The sequence below is a fragment of the Papaver somniferum genome, chromosome 11 (genome assembly GCF_003573695.1).
Source record: "Papaver somniferum cultivar HN1 chromosome 11, ASM357369v1, whole genome shotgun sequence".
NCBI lineage: Eukaryota > Viridiplantae > Streptophyta > Magnoliopsida > Ranunculales > Papaveraceae > Papaver > Papaver somniferum.
The window spans coordinates 58,660,311-58,678,369 of NC_039368.1; positions in this window are offsets into that span (position 1 = coordinate 58,660,311).

The following is an 18,059-nucleotide window of genomic DNA, read 5'->3' on the forward strand; positions in this document are numbered from 1 at the left end:
TACTCCAAATCTTTAAGTATTCACCAAAAGCTTTGGCAGATTCTTATTTCGCTCCAAATTCCAAAATCTGTAAGAAAAAGACAAAAACCCAGAAATGTAAAGAAGAACAAATAAAATAAAAATGAAAAACAAATAAAAGCCTAAAAAAAAAATCTAAAAACTCTACCCTAAAGACAAGTCCGCGTAGGCGACGCCAAAATGATGATGTGATTTCAAATTGAGTTGTAGTAATAGGTTCGTTGAGACTTGTGAAAGCAATATATTTTAGATTTAATTTTTAAGACTAAAAATATAGCAAACTTAAATAAAAGTGATATGAAAAATATGGAGAAGACTGGGCTATGGAATCCACTATTTACCAATATCAAAGTGATTTATATTCTCTAATTATAATCATGCAAATCATGCATTCAAATTGATTCTTAATATTGCAATAGTTGATTTTTTAGAAATAACAATTGTAGATCGAAAGTATGGGATATCAAAACCCTAGGCTAGCATGCTCCATCAATTGAAATGACAATTGTTTAACCAAAACCATTTTATCAATTTATTTATCTAGGCAAATAATCATATAATAATTGCATAAATTAGAGATTACCACTTTTCATTGGTGAAATAGCTTCCTCCTTCGCCCCAGAGGATGGGTTTAGCTCATCATTGTGTAAACACGCTCAAAATATTTGTTCATTGCTTCAAAAATTGTTTACAAAGATGAAATGGAGAGAAAATATTAAAAACCGGGTTTGCAACAGTTATAAGTGTTACAAACTGAAAAGAACGATAGAACAGAGTACTGTCGCTGATTCTCGACCTTCGCCTGTGTGTCGTTTCCACTGTTGAGAAACGATTGCGCGCCTAATGTTCTTGGTGTTCTTCACAGCAGCAGAAATGGTGATTCTTCTGCAACTCGACTTTCACAACTCTGTCATCTCCCCCAAACTCTCCGTCCCCCTTATATGACCCAAGGGACTCTATTTATACCCGAAAGATGCATCGAATCTCCTCCATAACTTCACAAATTCTCGGCAGTGAAAGAAAATATTTTCGGATATTTTCTTTCTTGTTTTAGATTCTTACGCGTTTTACAGCTGCAAACTCTCCTTGTTTAACTCTTACACGCCTCTAGCATTCTCCCAGCACGTTCCAAACTCTCCCAGCAACAGCAGACGCGTGAAAATCTTCCCCCTTTTCACGTACTCTCCTGTTTTGCTCCATGACATGATTCAGCCAATTCTGATCCAAACGAACACCCATAACAGGCCTGTTATGAAAAATCACAACTACCCACGAAGTTTCAGCCATTTAATCTCTGTAAAACATCGTCAAAATTTTGATTAAAAATCTACCAGTTAATTACGAAGTTTTCCCGCCAATTTTTTTTTTTTGAAACGAAGAAGAAGGTGTCCCCCTAACCAAACCAGGGATGCGAATAACAGGTGGCGCTCTGGGGGTGCAAATAGCAGGTAGTGTGCCCCTTAGTAATTGGGTGCTGAGGATGAATTTGGGCTATGCATAACACTTGGATGCCTTTAGCCAAATCTGGGGTCCGTATAGCAAATGTCCTCCGGGGGTTCAAATAGCACTTTTTGAGCAACTTTTTCCACACAAGTGTATTTCTCCAAAAACACCTACACAAACATAAAAACACCATAATAAGTACAAAATCAAGCACTAGCAATAGAGACACTAAGGACAATTCAGACACAAAAGTGTGTCTAACACCAACCTTGGAGATCCACCCATTATGTGAGAAGCGGATAGCTCTCCCGGCTACAACAAAGGCCAGTAAATTCCACAAAAAACTATTATCATTGGATATCCCACCGACAAAAACACGCATCATTTATCGAGACTATAAGAATTTTAGGTTGAGACATGTGCCTTACAAAGTAAATAACTGCTACTAACATCACAAGCCAGCAAACTTCACCAAAGACTATAATCATTTGGATATCCCACCAGCAACAACATGTATCATTTACCAATACTACAAGAATATTAGGTTGAGGCATGTACCGTACAAAGTAAATAAATGCTACCTAAAATAATTCCTAAACTTAGACAACCTAATACAAAGTGAAAAAATAGTGAACCATCTCCTAATAGTTCACTAGAAGCTATAAATCTAATTGGACTCAATAAAACACATTTAAGGGTCGGGTTAAGGCTTTGTCTATTAAGAGAGAAAAGAACAAAGAACGCAAAATTTGGTCAGAGTTCGTTATATGATGGACAGTCTAGAAGGAAAGGAACTCAAGATATTGACTAATAGGAAACCTTGCAATTGCTCCATAATCATAACTGAAGTTAAAAGTCTTTTTATATCTTCGTGTTCCAGTCTTGAATGGTTCAGTGATATGACATTCAAGGAACTGATAACATATTGACATGTTATAATTGAATTAAGACAAGGCTTAAAGATTCAACATTTTAGGTATAGTAGTTAGTGTGGCTTCTATTTTACAATTATTATGGTAGTCCGCTAGAGGGATGCATCCATAAGGCTAAGTCTTATGGGGTGTTAATAGCAACTAGACTGGAAATCCACGTCAGCTAGGACAATCACCTAAGTCTTATGGGAGTGCTAATCTAGCAGCTAGATTAGCATTCCACGTCAGCTGGGATTACCACCTAGCGATGAACCTTTCAACGTTTTAAATCTCAGCCGTCGGATCAAAAAGTAAATCGCCAAGCGCTGAACCATTCCACGAAAAGGTGGTTTTCCCAGCGTTGAATGATTTAGCGCAACTATCTAGCTGCTAGTTCACATTCGAGCAACTGGTAGGAGAGAGAACTAGTGTTAACAAATAGGCAACACTTTTTCTTAATTGCAACACATTTATGCTAATCTAGCCCATAAGACTTAGCCTAAGTGTACTGATTTTTTTGCTTTTACATTAATTTTGCTTTTCATTCAAAAATAAAAAAGAAATATAGTTACGTGATCACTTCTTCCACGTGTATGGAGATTTTATGTGTTTTGGACCCTTCGTTTTTCTATCGATTTGTATCCATCTTAGCTGATTTTCATCTCAAGAATGATTATGGTATTCATATATAACAGGCATGTTACCAAAATGTATAAGCATCCTATAACAGTTTATGACTCAACTAGGAATAATTGGTATGCGATGATTAGTTTTTGATTTTTTTTTGGTAAGTACCACATAGAATAAACATCCATTTTCGTATAATATCTTTCCCAACCATTCAATGTGAAGGTGACATGGAAATTGCTCGCATAGTCGTTCAAACTCAGAATATCTTTGTGGTTAGTTTTTGTTATAATTTTAGCTTAAACTAATGGGGACAACATATTTCACTTTGTAAGTGATATTGGAAAAAAGAATTATTCCACTTCATTCTTATCCTGAAGGCCCATGGGATATTCATTAAAGGTATCACGATGTCATGTGTCACATGCCCATTTAACGGCCTAAAATTTTCATGGGACGTGACCCGCAATATTTTGTGGTTCAGTGAATCAACTTCACTCACAAGTACTCAGCCTTGCGCACTTGCATCAAAGTATGCATCTGCTTTCACTCATAAGGCTTTACGCAATGGAAGTCTTTATCTTCTTTCTCTCTACCTCTTTATGCCCCCATAAGCATAAGAGGTTTTCCATGTATCAATTCACAAATCAGAAACATAAAAACACAAAGATATAACACAATAAACCCATTTTATTGCATTAAGGAAGATTACATACAACAGCCCATTCACCCTCTTTGGTGAATGCCTAACTCTCTCTATAGTCAGTGGTTCTTCTCTCAATTGAACAACACCAACATTATTGATTCCTAAACTATTTATACTGTAATGACCCGTCCCTACACCGATACTGTCCCCACATAGCCACTACGACTATCCAGCAGTGTGAGGTTTTCAACGAGTATCGCTGCGCGCGGTAATCTGGCAGAAAATTCCCGGGAGGTCACCCATCCCTGGATTACTCCATCCCGAGAACGCTTAACTACAGAGTTTTCTGCCAACTCTGGATCCCATTGTGCTAAAAAGGTCCCTGTGTTAGGAAAAGATAAACCATTACTTATATTCCATTCGGCCAACCGCTTCTGAATATCTGGGTATTACATATCCTACTAGGATCAGCCCAAAACTTGTATTCAATCGTTTGCACAATCCTTAGACATCCAAGTGTCCAAGTAGTTTCCATAACCGCCAACTTCAAGTGCCACCTTTTGTGTTGTCAATCCAATTGGTGCCACACATGTTCTTGGTGGTTATGAACACTCCCACATGGTTATAAACTCCTTCTATAACCGTTCTCCCTTGTCTCACACATTTTACATGCTTGTAAAGCCAATGGCCAAACTTGTAACTGCCATTTGAGCTATAACGCACAACTTTTGCGTATTCTTGAGTTTGTCCTGCCTATAACACTCAACCAACATGTCCTTGTAATCTCCTTGGACTAAGACAATGCACGACCAACATTTTGCTACATTTATCTTGGCCAACTCCTTAGCTCAATTTGGTTATTTATGCGCCATATGCTTCACTTTGTCAACTGGCTCGATAATAGCAATGCTACTCTTGCATTACTAGCTTGGTTGCATTATTCAAGCTTTAGCAAGACTTGAACTAATGCATAGGTCAACTCTTGGCCTAATCTACACTCTTGCATCATCCTTGAGTTTGGGCCAACTCAATTTTATGGATATGCCTTAATGCCAACATCGCATGTTGCATTTTATCAACTTGGCCTTGCCTTGACTTTCCTTTAATGAATCTTCATTGTGTCGGCCAATAAGCTTCATTACTTGACCAATGTCCTTACAATGTAACGCCACCTTTGCGCTTCACTGGCCCTGCAGGGTCTTGATATCTTATCACTTGACAGTCTATGGAGTAACGCGTCATCCTGGCTGAACACTAACTTGGTCGGCTATGTTATAATGCGCAACCTTTTCGCTTCACTATCTTGGCAGGTCATAGACCTTCCCCAGCTAATCTGTTCAACGTCCTCATTGAACGCTACCAGGTACACTCGCTATACTTGTCTCAATCTTCGCTACATGCACTTTCATAACGCTTTCTGAAATTCAGCAATCTTTGCTGGATTTTGCAAAATTCCCTTAGACAACTTCCATGCTTTAGCATCAGCATTACTTAGCTTTACTGCCTTGACATTGATCCTACTAACTTGAAATTTATTGTTGCTTCGTGACCGCTTTCAACTCCATTGCAAGTTATATATCAACAACCAAGTGCAAACTGAAATTCCTCTTATCCAATTCCTTGAATTATGCTCGAACTTCGCATGAATCATTTGTGTCTAAGCGTACACAAGTAACGATTCTCCCCAAATGATCACAGTGATCATTGCCATAATATTTTGCCTTCATTCACCGACTTTAGTTGCACCATGCAACATAACAGGACTTATACAAGACTCGGCCTTATGCTTCAATCATGTTGTGCCTTCGCCAAACATGTCATGCCTTAAGGTATGAAATCTATGATTCGATACTACTCTGGTATGCGCCAAAAACTATAGTCTTTGCTGCACTTTACCGACATTAGAACTTTTATTACATTTGGCCTCCAAATCATATTGCAAACTTTGCCTTCTTGGACTTGCTTCATTTTTTTGCCAAAGAACCAGCACCTTACTTCTCTTTGCTTGCATTATTACAACACCTTGATTGAAATGCATGACTTTGGTATAGTCATGGCTTAGGATTACCCGGGACATCCCATCGTCACTTTGGACAAGGTATCCTCTTCATGCGCCTTTGAAACTAACAAAGCCTTATTTTCTCTTTTAATCTGCTACGCTTTAATGTGGTGGAAAAACATCATCATGTTCTTTCTAACTATGAGTTACTCTCAACTAATATACTTGATGGACTTACATCTTCATTCTTGCTTTGCTACTCCATGCTATCGCTGCCAAATGTCATTGCACTTCCATAAAACTCTCAACAACAAACTCGACTATGCCACCAACTCGATTTGCTTCTTTCACTTTCAGCATCTTCTACTATATATTTTGGCTTAATATGTTATGTAGTTGTTTGAGTGTGAAAACGATTTCTGCTGATTTTAGTAATTTCGGGTGTGTGTGTGAGAAACGAGTTTAAACCCTAAACAATGTACTACAAGGGAGTCCTTTAGATTAGAGAGATTAATCTATACAAATCCGACCTAAACCAAGAAATGGCCGTTCCAGACTTGCTTCGGTCACAAAGTGAAGGAGAAGGGTTGGTTTTGGGGAGGAAAGCGAAGAGAGTGTTGAGACCAGAATAGTTGATTCTGGAAGAGTAGTTGTTTCACGACTTGTATCAGAAAGTAGGAAGCTAACAGATGGAAATCTAGCAAATATTTTATGAGTGTTGTATCCTCCTGATCTGAACTTCATGTTCGGTGGAAATAGGTAAGACCTATTTATACAAGTCGAAGTAAAATGTACTCTCGTCTCGTAAGATATGGAAAACGGATGAGTAAATGGGAGGAGGTGGTAACCGGTAACGCCTGTAATTGATTTTCCATAAAAGAAAGCGTTTCACCATTACTCCCTGTATTTACTAACCGCCTCATCCTTATGACACTATCTTATAACGGGCGTAGTGTACGCCGCACGCTATAAACCGCCAAACCAATACCCAATGAGCATCCCCCAGTTTGTGACATGTGTTGATGTCTCGAGTGTTTTCGTGGAAAACATGTAGCATGTTGTTGTTCGGAAAGTTGAGCTTGGGAGACTTGCCGGCTCGTGGTGACCTTTGACGGTCGAGATTTTGCATCTTGAGAGGAAGGGTAGCCGTTGATTATTGCAACCCTTCGTTTGGTATCCAGTGGCATAAAATCATGTCCGGTACGGCTTTAAGATGGCCTAGTTTAGGCGTGACCAAAAGTTAGGGTTTAGGCTTAGTTTGGGCGCGACCAAACTAAGGCTTGGCGTCGGGCCAAAGGTTGCCATGCGTTAGATGGTAACCTTGGACGACTAAGATCTGTATCTTAGATGGAAAAGTGGACGTTGATCTTCGCAAGCCTTTGTTTTGGTAGCCTCATGGGGAAGGTCGACATGGCATGGCGCGGCAAGGTGGTTTGCATGCCATTGACACATGTGGCATGGCTGGCATGCCTTGGCGCGGTTTGGGCGTGGCCAAAACAAAGGTTTTGGCGTTGGGCCAAAGGTTACCATGCGTTGGTTGGCGACCTTGGACGACTAAGATTTTCATCTTAGATGGAAGGATGGTCGTTGATCGTCGTCAGCCTTTGTTTTGGTAACCGCATAGGGAAGGCCGGCATGGTATGACGCGGCAAGGTGGCTGGCATGCCATTGGCACATGTGGCATGGCCGGCATGCCTTGGCGCGGTTTGGGCGTGACCAAAATTAGGGTTTTGGGCCAAAGGTTACCATGCGTTGGTTGGTATCCTAGGACAGCTGAGATTTGCATCTAAGATGGAAGGGTGGTCGTTGATTGTTGCACGCCTTCGTTTTGCCAGACGTGAAGGGAAGGCCGGCATGGTATGGCTTAGGCACGGCAAGGTGGATGGCGCGGCATGCCATTGGCACATGTGGCATGGTCGGCATGCCTTGACGTGGTTTAGGCGCGACCAAACTAGGGTTTTGGCGTTTGGCCAAAGGTTACCATGCGTTGGTTGGTGACCTTGGACGACTGAGATTTGCATCTAAGATGGAAGGGTGGTCGTTGATTATCGCACGCCTTCGTTTTGGAAGCCGTGAATGGAAGGCCGGCATGGCATGGCTTAGGCGCGACAAGGTGGATGGCGCGACATGCCATTGGCATATGTGGCATGGTCGGCATGCCTTGGCGTGGTTTAGGCGCGACTAAACTAAGGTTTTGGCGTTGGGCGAAAGATTACCATGCGTTGTTTGGCGACCCTGGACGGCTAAAATTTGCATCTAAGATGGAAGGGTGGTCGTTGATCATCGCACGCCTTCATTTTGGTAGCCTCGAAGGGAAGGCCGGCATGTCATGGCTTAGGCGCGGCAAGGTAGATAGCACAACATGCCATTGATACATGTGGCATGTATGACATGCCTTGGTGTGGTTTAGGAGCGAACAAACTAGGGTTTTGGCGTTGTGAAAAGGTTACCATGCGTTGGTTGGTGACCTTTGACGGCTGATATTTGCATCTAAGATGGAAGGGTGGCCGTTGATTGTCGCACGCCTTCGTTTTGGTAGCCGCATAGGGAAGGCCGGCATGGTATGGCGCAGCAAGGTGGTTGGCATGCCATTGGCATATGTGGTGCGGCTGGCATGGCATGCCATTGGCGCAGTGGTGCGGCTGGCATGGTTGTCATGCCTTGGCGCAGAGGTGCGGCTGGCATGCCTTGGCGCGGAGGTGTGTCTGGCATGCCTTGGCGCGGAGGTGTGTCTGGCATGGCATGCCATTAGCGCAGTGATGCGGCTGGCATGGTTTGCATGCCTTGGTGCGGCTGGCATGGTTGGCATGCCTTGGCACGGAGATGACGCTGGCGTGGTATGCCATTGACACAGTGGTGTGGCTGGCATGGTTGGCATGCCTTGGCGCAGTGACGTGGATGGCATGGTATGCCATTGGTACAGTGGTGCGGCTGGCATGGTTGGCATGCCTTGGCGCGGTAGCATGAGAATTAGGGTTTTTCATAGATGATGTCAGTCAGTGTTAAGGGTTCTGCCGTGGAACATGACCCATGTAAAAAACAAAAGGGTACCCCGGTAATTCTTACGTAGGCATGCTGATTGATTCAATAAATGTGCTAATGGTCATAGTGACGTCATGTCAGATGTAGAGTTTTACAATTTTGACCCTAAGCTAAAAACCACCATCAACATTAAATCCCTGGTTAGCTCGGAACATGTGCATTGTTGCGAGGTAAGCATAATATGGTGACAGGCGAGGACAAAAATCGGAATGACAAGTCGTGAAAAGATGGTCAGGAAAGTCCGACTAACCTTTTTCGAGAGGTAAGGGGAGATCATGATCCTCATGTTTGGCGGCCTTGCGTAGATTCTACTTGTGGTGTAGACCGTGAAGTGGTGAGATGAAGATCGTTGTATTAGTCTGGCCATGTATCATCTTGGATGGGTTAGGGAACATCATGACGCTGGCTTGGAGAGTTGTTGGTGTTGGCGCGGCAAGTCATGGCGCAGACGACTTGGCATGTTGGGTCCAAGGTAATGGCGCGGATGGCTTGGCATGGTGGGGCCAAGGCAATGGCGCGTACGGCTTGGAATGGTGGGGCCAAGGAAAGGCACGGTTTGGTGAGTCAAAGCATGTGGACGGCTTGGCGTGGTGGGGCCAAGTCATGGTGCGGACGGCTTGGCACGGTGGGGCCAAGGCAATGGAGGTTTGGTAAGGCAAAGCATGCGCGGACGGCTTGGCATGGTGATTTGTCTTCGCGGGCCCGGTTGCCTCTTTTCCTTACTTGACTCAAATAAGAAGTCCTATCCTTATTCAAACTCCCAAGTACCACCCCTATAAAAGGGGGCCGACCTCTCCTTTTATTTCACACCTTTATATATTTTTTTTATTCTGGCCGTGTGGTAACAGTAAAGCGGACGAGCAAATCCCAGGTATGTCTTCCAACACTTCCTCTTTAACTTGTTTTTCTTGTTTTCTTGTGTTAGTGCAAACCCTATATGTAGGCGTACCTTTTCATGAACTTGTAAAAATATTATTCTTTTGTGTTGGTATGAATCCCAGCCATAAATATGCTTTGTGTGAACTTGTAGTAACATTTAGGCGTGAACACCGTAGTAATGTTGGCCGCCTCAATTACTGTGCAAAGTAGGCATGCATGAGCTAGTAAATGTCATTCCCTTCCCGTGAAAACCTAGCTCCTAGGGTTACCTTCCTTTTCCTGGTGTTGACGTGTGTATTATTCCCATGGTGTGGCGCGCCTCCTCGTCCGGGCACAAATTTCCTGCTGCAGGGTACGGTCTTGGCATGAGGTGGTGATGCAGGGTATGTCAGTCCCATTTCTTTTCTCATGCGCATTATGAATTTGCAACAAATTGGTTTGCATCCAGGATGAATCTCCTGTGTCTGGTAAAATAATTTCCATGCACCTTCGTAATAATTTCTCTTCGTATTGTTCCATTGTAGTTATTTCGAAGGTGAAAGTAGCGTGAGAGAATTTCGTTAGGATGTCATTTGAGAAAAGTTCTGTCGTACCGAAAGATGTTGGAAATTCCAAGCCAAACATAGACGATGAGTTCTTTACAACATCCACCAAAATTAGGAAAAATCATCCCAAGTATGTGTCGATTCTTCTGACTGGTCCGAAAGGTGAAGGAGAGGCCCTGTCAGTTCGGCCTGGAGGTGTAATAAGGTTTTGTCTTCAGAGGAAAGAGTATTCTGCTTCTCCCATTTATTTTAAAATTTGTGTGAGTCCGTTGCGTCCCTTTGAGAAATGGATGTGATTCATGATGAGCCAGGAATGTGTAAAAGCCAGTTTGACCAAGGCGCAGATTATTGATGTTGTCGCGACTTCCGCAGTGCTTCAAATTAGGAAAGATATTCCAGGCTTGGTTGCTTTTATTTCCAGATGGTTTCCGGACACTCACACGGCCATATGCAGATGGGGTGAAATGACTATCTCTTTAGAGAGCGTGGCCGTCTTGATGAACCTTCCCGTAATAGGAAACCTCGATGTCAAGTTGTCTGCAGATGAAGAAGAAATGCGCGCCGCTCTGGTTGCGAAATCAAAAGGATTCGTTCGGAAATAAAACGAAACGAGGTGCTTCTGTGACTAGTGGGTGTCTCCATGGTTTCCTGATGAGTTGGAGCCAAATCAGAAAAATAGTACACTTCATGTCGCAGCGTTCTTGGCTCTTTGGTTATCCAAAGATATTTTCGATGACGACTCTGGTAAGAAGGAGATAAGACAGGAACTTATCAAGTTTACCATAAAATTGGCAAAAGGTGTCGTTCTCCCTATTGGCGGCTTGTTTCTTGGTTCTCTGTACACACACTTGGATCATCTGGTCGCGGACATGTGCGCTTCAAATGGCTACATGAAAGTGGATTCGTATATTCATGCCGCCTTTATCCAAGCGTGGCTATGGGATCACTTCGAAAGGTATGCTCCAAAACCGTTGGTCGTACTTCCTGAGTCTTGGGGTGGTTCTAGGATACTGCGTTGGTCGAATAGGCGCCCAAAGATTGGTTCGAACCTGTTTGGATTCCTTGAAAACTCGCACACGTTCAATTTTTCGTCAATGGGCTCCGGTGCATGCGTCCGTAACTCAGATCAATACCTTTGCTCCTGATCCGAGTATGTATTTGTCTTCTGATAAAGAGGATACGAGTGTTGGAGAGATGGTGTTCATGCGAAGCTTCACGCCCGGTCATGTGCCGTATTTCTTTCAAGGATCTTGCAAAGCAATTTCTTACAATATCGACAGGACGGCTCGGCATATGGGTTTTGACCAAGGGGTCCCACTCGTTCGTCAGCCGGTTGTTCCAGAAGACTCGTTGCCAACTATTCTCGATGCTAGTGTTCTTGTGTCGGGTAAAAGTCTCCCTTTTCCGCTCGTGGAAAGAAATCCATCAACAACCTCCAAATATAACATATTTTGGCAGGATGAGTTTGTCGCTATCCATGGATTCGTGAATGATGTGGTAGAAAACCGTCGCGGTAAGCCTTATCCTGCGGTTTTAGCGAAGCACCCACTGCTGAGGGATCCTTCTTCGACCAAGCGAAAATCCTTTAGCCCGAATGCAGATAGTCCCCAAGTGAAGGAGCGAAGGTCTAAAAGCCGTGCAGACGGTTCCTTGTCAGATTCGACAGCCCTACCAACTTTCAGTTCGTCTAATATGCGGGTACGTATGCTTTTCCTCTTAATTTTAGTTGGATCGCGTATATCCTTGTTTCTTTTCTGAGTATCCGTCTTTGTATCTTGTCCAGGGTTTCATCAGCGTGAACACCTTTACCAAACATGCAAGTAGTCTGAAAACATCGTTTCTCGAGACAGAGGGTGGCGGTGCTGATCCTATCCATGGTCATGCGGAACCCGAGAAGGATGAAAGTTCAAAGTCCAGTGATGGTGAGAGTAGTTCTTCCGACAGCAGTGCTGAATCTTCCTCTAGTCGGTCTGAAAGCGAATCAGTGAGACTCCCGCATGTTTTTTCTTATTTCCTCTCTTCCTTTATCTTCTGAAAATATCTAATCCGTGATATCATAGGGGGAAGCCGTTTCTGAAGATGGCCCTGAGACGGAGACTGGCGGAGATACAACTTTGTCTCCAACTGTGACAATTGCACCGGGTGACCTTGAAATGGATGTTGATCGAGATGAAAACGTCGCTGTGACTCAGACAATGGAGAGTACTCCAGTGGCCACAGGTGCAATTGTCGTTAGGAATCCCTTGCCGGTTGCTGATGCAGTCGCGGGCGCCACTTTCAACCCTCCATATCTGGTTCCTCATCCGGATCATGTGTTGATCGGGGGATTTAGCATGCCAGCCAAACACACGGCGCTATACACCAGGATATGCTACGGACATATCGCCACGACCAAGAAAATTACTAGTCGATTTGCGTTGGTTAAGCGTGTGGAGGAAGCTTTGTTTTCGATTGACGACATGTGCAATGTGACTGGTAATACTGTTTCTGAGGATGTAGTCTCGAGCAGGAGGTTCCATCGTGACACTGTGTAAACTTCGAGTTCAATGTTCCTTGGTTCGTTGAAGGTTTCTCTGAGGTTGAAAAGTTGCTGGCCGAAACAGTCGAAAGTCCTTCTGCGGATATGGTGAAGAAGCAGGAAAAGGAAGTCGAAAAGTTGTCTAGGAAGCTGAAGTTGAAGAGGGCGGCTATCCAAAGCACGAAAGAGGCTTTTTCCAAGAAGAGCAAGCCATTGTTGAAAAACATTCCTTGAACGCATTTCTGTCTTCTGAACTTCTTATTTTAGGTTATTTTTTTTTGAAAGGAAAATGAAACGCCTAGTTTACGGTTTTGATTTCCTGGATTTTTGGTTTGATAGACAAATGTTACCTTGAGGGTTTTGGATTATTATTTGGAACGAACTATTTTTAGAATAACGATGCCTTTTGGTTACCATTACGAATGGTGCAAACATCCCAGGAAAGCCACTGAATCGTGAGCATTGCTTGTCGATAGAGAGCATGAGATGAAACATAACATGGCTATTGGTTTCATCATTCCCGTGAAAACCTGAAGTAGTAAACCACGTATTTTTTCTAGGAAAGACTTACTCGGTTTTTGGATCTTCTGGTGAAAAAGGAATCTCCCAGATGTAAGACCGAGTTTTGTGGGAAATATCACCGTAGATGTGGAGAGTCCCCATTCATTCCTTGTCGTGTTACCGATCCCTGGGTGGATCATTTTCTTCTAACCCGTCGGAAGTCCCAAGTCGTCCCTTGCCGTGTCACGACTGGTAATCGAGCCGCATAGTAGTTGAGTCGTCGATTCCTGAACGGATCGTTTAATTTTACTTTCCTGATGTTTGGGTCGAGGTATGAATTCGAGGATTGAAAATTGACATCGTGACCGAAAGATCAACCTCCCACTGTGGTCTCCAATTGTTTGAGGGTGAAAACGATTTCTGCTGATTTTGGTAATTTCGGGTGTGTGGGTGAGAAACGAGTTTAAACCCTAAACTATGTACTGCAAGGGAGTACTTTAGATTCGAGAGATCAATCTGTACAAATCCGGCCTAAACCAAGAAATGGCCGTTTCCAGACTTGCTTCGGTCACAAAGTGAAGGAGAAGGGTTGGTTTTGGGAAGGGAAGCGAAGAGAGTGTTGAGACCAGAATAGTTGATTGTGGAAGAGTAGTTGTTTCACGACTTGTATCAGAAAGTGGGAAGCTAACAGATGGAAATCTAGCAAATATTTTCTGAGTGTTGTATCCTCCTGATCTGAACTTGTTGTTCGGTGAAAATAGGTAAGACATATTTATACAAGTCAAAGTGAAACGTACTATGGTCTCGTAAGAAATGGAAAACGGATGAGTAAATGGGAGGAGGTGGTAACCAGTAACGCCTGGAATTTATGCTCCATAAAAGAAAGCGTTTCACCATTACTCCCTGTATTTACTAACCGCCTCATTCTTATGACACTGTCTTATAACGGGCGTAGTGTATGCCGCACGCTGTAAGCCGCCAAACCAATACCCAATGAGCATCCCCAGTTTGTGACATGTGTTGATGTCTCGGGTGTTTTTGTGGAAAACATGTAGCATGTTGTTTTTCGGCAAGTTGATCGTGGGAGACTTGTCGGCTCGGTGGTGACCTTCGACGGTCGAGATTTTGCATCTTGAGAGGAAGGGTAGCCGTTGATTATTTCAACCCTTCGTTTACTGGCATGAAAGCATGGCCGGTACGGCTTTAATATGGCCTAGTTTAGGTGCGGCCAAAGGTTTCCATGCGTTAGCTGGTAACCTTGGACGGCTAAGATCTGCATCTTAGATGGAAAAGTGGCCGTTGATCTTCGCAAGCCTTTGTTTTTGTATCCGCATAGGGAAGGCCGGCATGGCATGGTGCGACAAGGTGGTTGGCATGCCATTGGCACATGCGGCATGGCTGGCATGCCTTGGCGCGGTTTGGGCGTGGCCAAAACAAAGGTTTTGGCGATGGGACAAAGGTTACCATGCGTTGGTTGGCGACCTTGGACGGCTAAGATTTGCATCTTAGATGGAAGGATGGTCGTTGATCGTCGCCAGCATTTGTTTTGGTAACCACATAGGGAAGGACGGCATGGTATGGCGCGGCAAGGTGGTTGGCATGCCATTGGCACATGTGGCATGGCCGGCATGCCTTGGCGCGGTTTGGGCGTGACCAAAACTAAAGTTTTGGGACAAAGGTTACCATGCGTTGGTTGGTGACCTTGGACGACTGAGATTTGCATCTAAGATGGAAGGGTGGCCGTTGATTGTCGCACGCCTTCGTTTTAGCAGCCGTTAAGGGAAGGTCCGCCTGGTATGGCTTAGGCACTGCAAGGTGGATGGCGCGACATTCCATTGGCACATGTGGCATGGTCGACATTCCTTGGCGTGGTTTAGGCGCGGCCAAACTAGGGTTTTGGCTTTGGGTCAAAGGTTACCATGCGTTGGTTGGTGGCCTTGGACGGCTGAGATTTCCATCTAAGATGGAAGGGTGGCCGTTGATTGTCGCACGCCTTCGTTTCTGCAGCCGTGAATGGAAGGCCGGCATGGCATGGCTTAGGCGCGGCAAGGTGGATGGCGCGGCATGCCATTGGCATATGTGATGAGTGCTAAAAAGTGCATATTTTTATTATCTTTTTGTTGGCATTTAACTCATCTTTTATGCATTAATTCTACATTTTATCCCATATTCTGTATTTTCATTGTTTTCAAGAATAAATATTTTTATTAATTAATTTTGTATTTTTAAGGTACTAAATAAAGATTGGATGAGTTGCGGAGCAAAAATAGCAAAGGAACGACAAAGAATCCGGCAGAAAGATAGCGCAGATTATGGTATGGAAGACTCAAAGGCTAGCAATGGGCTTAACAAGGAAGAAATTGTTCTTAAAGAAGAAATGGGCTCAGAATTATCCCAAGCCCAACTAATCTCCCAAGCCAAATCTCAAACCCAAAGCCCATTCTCATGTAGCCGTCAGATTGGATCCACAGATGCATCCAACGGTCTCTTCATCGATGTGCATCAGATTTCAATACGTCGGACTCACACTACAACACCTAACTCTAATCGGAGCTGTCAGTTTTGATGTATCACAAATCCAACGGTCGCTCCAAGCATGTTTCCCTCGTGCCGTTCGATTCAATCCAGATGTGATAATCCAACACTCATCCTCGTTGTTCATCAAACCCTTCTGATCCGCCCAACACCATAGCACCTAAACCTATTTCACCCAAACAGAACCTAATCCCTAATTCCCATCGACTTCTTCTCCTTCTTCTCTCCCTCTCCTCTTCAACTGCTCTCTGCAGAGAGCTTCATCATCACCACCACTCCATGTCACCACCAAATCATCTTACAAACGCAACCCATCTTTACCACCAACTATCCATGATATATGTCAACTAATTTCAGCAGCGTCACATCTCATCAGTGACGTGTGAGTTGAAGAAATTGGTTGAAAGATATCAATGATGGAAGAGATAAAAGCTAGGGCATGGAGATGGACAAGGAGAGGCAGACGAAACATGGGTCGAAGAGCAATTGTCCCATCTAATTAGGTAAATTCGAAACCCTAGTTTACTGTTGAATTTGGGGAAGAACACAAAACCCTAATTTTGTAAATTAGGTATTTTGGGGAAAGTACTTGTAACTATAAATATGGGTTGTGGGTGTTGTGTTGAGGGTATGCTGGAATAGCCAGTGTCCAGAACGGTTATGTTCTGTTAATGTTTTTTTGAGTCTCTTCAATTTGTGCTGTTTCATGCACTGTTCCTGTTTAATCATGTATGTGTTCTGTTCAATTTGTTGTTCATGTTAAGCTGCTGTTAATGTGATGTTTGTGATGTTTGTTCCTTCATTGTTCATCTTTTGTTCATTATTTATGTTTTCCTGTTCTCTAATGTTCTTGTTATGTATGTTCTAAACCTCAAATGCTAGGACTAGATGAAACCATGAATCAATAAGATAGTCTTCATCATGTGCAGCTCATGTTCAGTGTTGCTAAGCCCTTAGACTAGTTGTGCTTTAATCAGACAATTAGCACTTTGGTAATTTTCTTAGCTGTGAGTAGAATATCCCTTAGGTTAATGGTGGATTCAACATCCTACTGTTCTTTCATCACTCTTGTTTACTGTTTTGTGTGAATGTTAGGCTAAAGCCTGTGAAGCATTGGATTGATTGAGCAGTGGGGAGAAACTAGTGCTCACTAGTGACTGTGAGCAAGCTGGTTCTCTTCCCACTCTAGTAGTATGCCTAGGCTCACCTTCACCATTTCACCTTCACCATCTCCCCTGCCCTTGGCTTAGGCCTTGGTTCCATTGTTCTCTGCTTGTAGTTTCATTGTACTGTCACATTTACTTCACTATTACCTTGTGTTTATTGTTTTATCATCCATTGCCTCATTATTTCACTACTATCTTCATCACTTTCACAATCTTTTGTCACTGCTTTGTTTAGTGCATTGTTGTTTAGTTCTTTGCTGTTTAGTCATTGTCTTGTTTAATTTTCTTCATTGTATTTGCCTTAGGCTAACTGCCTTTGTATTATTGCCTCACTGCCTTCTTCCTCTATCTTTGCTGTTTTGGCCTAGAGCCATTGTTGCTCACTGTTACCTGTCTCTCCTGGTCACTTCTTTTCTTCTTGACCAAAAACTCTCTAAGCCCACTGTCCATTGTTTGTACAAACTGAAGCCCAGTTCACTGAGGCAAAGACCCAGTTCAATCCAAAGATCAAGCCCAGTTCAATTCACATCAGAAACCAACTGAACCCAAGTTCAGCCCATCAAAACCACTGAAAGCCCAACTCATTCCAAGGGTATTCATAACCCATTAGCACTCAAAAGCCCATTGATTATTCATAGCCCAATAGCAATTTAGAGCCCAAAGTAGCTAAATACTCCAAACACACCCAGTCTCTGTGGATCGACCCGTACTTGCACGAGCTACAACCGATGACCGTGCACTTGCGGTATTACTGTAGGCCCGTTTTCATTACGCTCATATTTTCACACTCCTTCGGGCCCACCAATATGTGGCATGGTCGTCATGCCTTGGCGTGGTTTAGGCGCGGCCAAACTAGGGTTTTGGCGTTGGGCCAAAGGTTACCATGCATTGTTTGGCGACCCTGGACGGATAAAATTTGCATCTAAGATAGAAGGGTGGCCGTTGATCATCGCACGCCTTCGTTTTGGTAGCCGCGAAGGGAAGGCCGGCATGGCATGGCTTAGGCGCGCAAGGTGGATGGCGCGACATGCCATTGGAAAATGTGGCATGGTCGGCATGCCTTGGCGTGGTTTAGTCTCGGCCAAAGGTTACCATGCGTTGGTTGGTGGCGTTGGACGACTGAGATTTGCATCTAAGATGGAAGGGTGGTTGTTGATCGTCGCACGCCTTCGTTTTGGTATCCGCATAGGGAAGGCCGGCATGGTATGGCGCAGCAAGGTGGTTGGCAT